This window comes from Pteropus medius, unplaced genomic scaffold (assembly GCF_902729225.1).
Source record: "Pteropus medius unplaced genomic scaffold, Ma_sr-lr_union100, whole genome shotgun sequence".
NCBI classification, from domain to species: domain Eukaryota; kingdom Metazoa; phylum Chordata; class Mammalia; order Chiroptera; family Pteropodidae; genus Pteropus; species Pteropus medius.
The window spans coordinates 4,672,239-4,679,283 of NW_024345861.1; positions in this window are offsets into that span (position 1 = coordinate 4,672,239).

The following is a 7,045-nucleotide window of genomic DNA, read 5'->3' on the forward strand; positions in this document are numbered from 1 at the left end:
AAATCAATAACATAAGTATAAAATCCCCAAATACATGGAAATTAAACAACACACTTCTAAATAGCACAGGGATCAAAGAAGAACTCTCAGGAAAAATTTAAAATAATATTTTGAACTAAATTAAAATGAAAAAAAACTGCTTATTAAAAGTTGTTTTAATAAAGATGCAATAAAAGCAGTCTCTTAGAAGGAAATTTATAGCATTGAATGATTAGAAAACAAATCTAAAATCAATAATCTATGTTTCCACCTTAAAGCTAGTAAAAAGAGAGCAAATTAAATCCAAAGTAACAAAAGAAAAATTAGATAATTAGATAATAATTAGAAGAGAAATCAATAAAATTGAAAATAGGAAATTAAGAGATAAAAATCAATGAAGCCAAAAACTGGTTCTTTGAAAAGATCAATAAAATTTATTTGACTCTATCCATGCTAATTAAGAAAAAAGAGAGAGGACACAAATTACTAATATCAGAAATGAAAGCAAGGTATCACTACAGATCCTATGGACATTAAGGGAATTAGTAAAGAAATAGTATGAGGGAAAAATGACATAGATAAAGGCTTTGTTTATCCCTGTTGCAACCAATATAAAGTTGTGACAGAGACACAAAGCAAACAGCAAGGAAAATCACCTGAGATCTAGATGAAGAAAAGCACTAAAACTAGGGAGAGAAATAATTAATCACCCTGCAACGGGAGAAGGTAGGAGGGGACAAAGACACAGAGCTTCCTGGTCCCAAGCTGCTGAGTGTGACAGAGGCTGTGGCAGCGGCAGCCAGGAGCTGCAGATGCCTCTTAAAGAGGCTGTGTCCATGAGTTGACTTTCAGAGTGACGGACCTGCTCGCTCTGAGTACCAGCACCAGTTCAGCTGTGCGGAGGGCACCAAGGACTTACAGGGGGACAGTGAGTTGTCGGAGCGAGGGCCGGAGGTGAGGATCTCTCCTGGAAAGAAGTGCTGTTGGTATCCATTGTTCCTCTGTTGAGTCTACCCACTTCCAGTGTGCTGACGCAGGGCCTCCATAGCTGAGACATCATCAAATTAGATAACAGAGGTCGCTCAGCCCAGAGGATTTCCTAAAACTCTGCCTCCCTGAACTTGCAGCCCCACCCAAGTCATATCCAGGTATATTCTCAGCGAGTCAGGTGCTCCTTGCTGAGCAGCTCCACGTTCCACTCTGGTGGCACCGGGCCTCGTTTTTTGGTATGGTTTTTTGAGGCAACTATAAGCACAGCATCTGTGGATTGCTTGCTGAATCTTAACAGGTAGCCTCAGAGGGGGCACAGGCTGGGGCTAAACTTGATCTGCAGCTGAACCCCTCTCAGCACTGTGCCACTAGACACCTGCTACACAAAGCCATACTAATAAGACCGACAGACTTAGGAGCTTTGCTTGATACATAGAAAGAGACACAGAAAGACAGACAAAATGGGAAAACAAAGGAGCAGAAATCATATGAGAATAGAACAGAGATCTCAGAATAATGGAATCAAGCAATCTCACAGATGCAGAGTTCAAAACACTGGTTATAAAGATGCTCAATTAATTTAGGGGAAGTGTAGATGAAGTCAGTGAGAAATTTAGCAAAGAGATGAAAATAGAAATATGGAAATGGAAATTATAAAAGGGAACCAGTCAGAAATGAAGAACACATTATCTGAGATGAAGAGTATATTAGATGAAATAAACGGAATGGATAAAGAAGAGGATCAAATGACCTATATAGAGGTTGGGAAAGCAAGGACACTCAATCAGAATGGCAAGAAAAAAGTAAGCCAAGGCTATAATAATAATTTAAAGAGCTATGGGACACTATTAAATGTAAAAATATCAGTGTCATAGGAGTATCTGAAGAAAAATAAGACGTTGAGGAGCTCTTTGAAGAAATAATGATAGAAAACTTTCTTCACCTGGTGAAGGAAATAGACATACAACCCCAGGAAGCTCAGAGAGTCCCCAGAAAGATGAAGCCAAAGAGGCCCACAGCAAGACACATTGTAATTAAAATGCCAAAGGTTAAATACAAAGAGAGAATCTTAAAAGCAGCAAGAGAAAAGCAGTTAGTTGCCTACAAGGGAGCACCCATAAGACTGACAGAAACTATGCAGAACAGAAGGGTTTGACACAAAAGATTTGATTTTATAAAAACCCAGGATCTATAACCAAGAATCCCTTATCCACCAAAGCTTTCATCTAGAGTGTAAGGACAGATAAAAAACTTCTCAGACAAAAATAAGCTAAAGACACTATTACCAGAAATGTTGGAGGGACTTTAAGAAGAAAAACATGTATCAAAAACATGAATAAAGAATGGTAATAACTACATTCCTATCAATAAGTACCTCAAGTATAAAAGAATTAATTACTCCAACCAAAAGATAGAGTGGCTGAATGGATAAGAAAACTAGATCCCTACATACGCTGCCTGCAAGAGACTCACTTCAGATTAAAACATACACACAGAATAAAAAGAAGGCATGAAGAAAGATATTGCTTGATGGACCTAGAGGGTATTGTGCTGAATGAAATGGGTTGGATAGACAAAGACAAATATCACATGATTTCACATACGTGGGAACCTAAAGAACAAAATAAACAAAAGCAACAACAAAAGTGGAAATAAACTCACCGATACAGAGAATATTTTGAGGGCTACTCGATGGGGGGGGCAATTAAGGGGGCGACAGTAAAAAAGCAAAGGGATTAAGAGGTACAAATAGATAGTTGCAGAATAGACATGGAGATGTAGAGTGTAGCATGGGGAAGACGGTTAATAATGTTGTGATAAATATGTAAGGAGAAGTGGGGTACTAGATTTAGTGGGGTTGATCACTTTGCAAGTTATGTGGATCTCTGATCGCTATGCTGTACAACTGAAGCTGGTATAGTATTGTATACTAACTATAATTGAAAAAAACTCATTGAACTGTACAATGTAAATACGAGCAACTAATTGTCTATTATGTTTTAATAAAGCCAGGAACAAAAAAGAAAAAGAAAGAAAGAGTATGAACAATATATGCTCAAAAATTTGATAACCTAGATGAAATGGACCAATTCTTTGAAAGACATAATTTGCCAAAAATCATACTTCAATAAAAACACAAAGGTTTACATCTATTTTAAATAATTGAATCAGTAATTAATAACCTTTCAAAACAGAACCAGTCCCAGATGGGTGTGAAGATGAATCCTACCAAACATTTAAGAAAGAAATTATAACAATTCTCCACAATCTCTTTCAGAGAATTGAAGCAGAGGGAATACTTTCTAACTCCCTTTATGAGGCCAGCATTACCCTAATACTGAAACCAAACATATCACAAGGAAAGAAAACTACAGACCAATATCTCTCATGAGCTCACAAGTAAAAATATTAACAAAATATTAACAAATTAAATTCAACACTGTGTAAAAATAATTATACATCACGACCAAGTAGGATTTATCTTAAGTATACAAGGCTAGTTCAACATTTGAAATCAATTGACTTAATCACTTCAACAGTGTAAAAAAGAAAATTCACATAATGATATCAATAAGTGCAGAAAAAAAAAACATTTGATAAAATCCAGCACCATGATAAAAACTCTCAGTAAGCTAGGAATAGAGAGGAACTTTCACAATTTGTTAAGGAATAGCTACAAAAACCTACCAACATCATATATAATTAGGAAAAACTTGAAGCTTTCCAGTAAAATTAGAGACAAGTATATCTTTTCTATCACCACTCCTTTCAACATCATCATGAAAATTTAGATAATACAATAAGAAATAATAAAATAAAAGGTATATGGATTGGGAAGGAAGAAATAAAACTGCCTTTGTTTGAAAATGATAAGATTAGCTATGTAGAAAATCCAAAAGAACTGACAAAATCTGGAACTAATAAGTGATTATAACAAGGTTGCAGGATACAAGTTAATATACAAAAGTCAATCAGTTTCCTATATACCAGCAATGAACAAGTGGAATTTGAAATTAAAAACACAATATCATCTATATTAGCAACACCCCCCCCAAATGAAATACTTAGGTATAAATCTAATAAAATATGTATAAGATTTAATGAGGAAAACTACAAAATTCTGGTGAATGAAATCAAAAAGAAGTAAATAAATGGACAGATATTCTGTGTTCATAGACAGGAAGACTCAATATTGTTAAGATGTCAGTCCTTCCCAACTTGATCTATAGATTCAAAGCAATCTCAATCAAAATCCTAGCATCTTGTTGGATATCAACAAAATGATTCTGGTGTTTATATGGAAAGACAAAAGACCCAGAATATCCAACACAATGTTAAAGAGATGAACAAAGTTGGAGGACTGACACTGCTCTGCTTCAAGACATACTAAAAAGCTACAGTAATCAAGACAATGTGGTATTGAGGAAAGAATAGATAAGTAGATCAATGGAGATTAGAGAGCCCAGAAATAGTCTCAGATAAATATAGTCAACTGAACTTTGACAAAGGAGCCAAGGCAATAAAATAAAGCAAAAATAGTCTTAACAAATGGGGCTGGAACAACTGGACATAGAAATAGAAAAAAAATCTAGACACAAATCTCACATCCTTTACAAAAATTAACTTAAAATGGATTACAGATCAAAATGTAAAATACAAACTATGAAACTTCTAGAAGATAACATACCCGAAAATCTAGATAACCTTGGATATGGCAATGACCCTTTAAATACAACACCAAAGGCACATTTCATAAAAGGTGTATTGATAAGCTGGACTTCATTAAAATTATAAAAACAAAAACAACAACAAAAAAAACTTCTGTTCCATAAAAGACAATGTCAAGAGATTGGGAAGAAGATAAGCCACATACTGGGAGAAAAGATTTTCAAAAGACATATCTGATAAAAGACAATTATCCAAAATATACAAAACTCAACAATAAGAAAACAAAAATCCTGATTAAAAATGAGCCAGAGACCTTAGTAGACACCTCACCAAAGAAGATATACAAGTGGCAAATAATCATACGAAAAGATGCTCCACATCATATGTCATCAGGGAAATGCAAATTAAAACATTGATGAGATACCACTACACACCTATTAAAATTGCCAAAATTCAGAACACACTGACAACACCAAATGTTCGTGAGGACATGGAGCAGTAGGAATTTTCATTCACTGCTGATAGGAATACAGAATGGTTCGGCAGTTTCTTATAAAACTAAATATACTCTTACCATATAACCTAGCAATTGTACTCCTTGGTATTTACCCAAAGGAGTTGAAAACTTATGTCCTCATGAAAACCTGCATGTAGATATTTATAGCAACTTTATTTGTAATTACCAAAACTTGAAAGTAACTATAATGTCCTGCAGTAGGTGGATGGATAAAAAAATGGTGTTACATCCTGACAATGAAATATTATTTAATGCTAAAAAGAAATGAGCATTCAAGCCATGAACAGACATGGAGGAACCTTAATTGCATACTAGTAAGTGAAAGAAGCCAATCTGAAAAGGCTGCATACTTTATAATTTATTGCATATGTAATTTGCAATAAATATATATTTATTGCATATGTAATATATTTTTAAAATTAACTTTATTTTTTATAGCAGTTTAAGGTTCACAGCATGTACCTTTATCCCCACATATGCATAGGGTGCTATTTATGCAATAAAAACTAAGCAGAACTTTAAGCAGCAGATCTATACTCAAAAATTATGGCCCTATATTGTAAGATTGGTAAATAAGTTTATATTTTTATTTGCTTTTAGTTAAAACTAATATTTAAGTTACTTTTTTAAAGTTCTCAATTAAATATTCACTTTGAATGACTTTTCTGACTAACTATAAAACTGAGTTTCTACTGGATCATGTTTCTGATTAGCTATCAATGTTGAACAGAGTTTAGTCCTAATGGGGCTAACCCTGGCTGATACTTTCTGAACAATGACTTCTTAGGTACAGAAATATCTGGGCACTAAAGAGAGTTTCAAACAGTAACTTAAAATTTAAGAACAAAAGCAACAAGAAGGCTGTCTCTTTGGTGAAAGAGGACTCTTAATGTTCTAGCATTGTAGGACTCCTTAGACCTGGTGGTATACATCAAAACTAATGGAACCTTTAGAAGCCTGGAGTAGCATTCTAGCCTGGAGCCCAGATGTCAAGCCAAATTAGGTGAGATGTTGACCCAGGACGATTGATGGCTCTGGAACTAAAGGGAAAATATGAATCACAGTTGAAGAGAAAATCGAAAGGTCACATCCAGGAAAGTTGTGCCAAATGTTGAGTCTAAGGGCTAAAAGAGGTTGTAAATGGTAGGGTAAGTTAAAGGCACAAAACTTGCATGATTGAAAGCAGGATGAGAAGTTTTACATAAGATTAGTCAGAGCTAAGATTGTAACCAATGAAGAAATTTGAGAAACCTGCTTTTCTTTCTTGGTCAATTTTGATTTAAGAACCACATAGATAATGAGAGACTGGAGAAGGATAAAATTTATAATCTTTTAGGGCTGCATTTATATATATACAACCAAATTATTGATTCACTTTCTTTTGCTAGAGGTGGAAATTTGAAAGCATTTAATTTTTTTAATAACTGTCCTCAGTATAGGAGAGTGGCCCACTTCATGATATCTAGGCCTGGTTTTTTAAATGGTTTGTATCAGTTTCTGAAATCCAATACTTTCATCTTAAAGCTTCCATTTCATATTATATCCAAAGTGGTCTTTTTCTCTCCAACTTGTGCTGGAAGTTTACTGTCTTGGAGTGAGAATGATTGTTGTGCAGGCTGTCTCTCAGGTAGTTTACCTTTTTTCTATTCCTGGCAGTAGTTTCTCAGGTGTTGGAACAGGAGAAAGAAAATAAGACAACTTGCCTTTATGACTGGCAATGTTGCAGTCTTGCCCTTAGATTAACATGATGCCTGTTCTAACTCATTGTCCATGAACTCTAAGAAGATGGATAGTCACTCTTTCATGCCTTGCTGATGAGGAACTCTCCCCAAAGCAGCTTCCCTAGTCCTTGGTGATATGAGATTTGGCTTCATCTTCTTGCTGACTCCT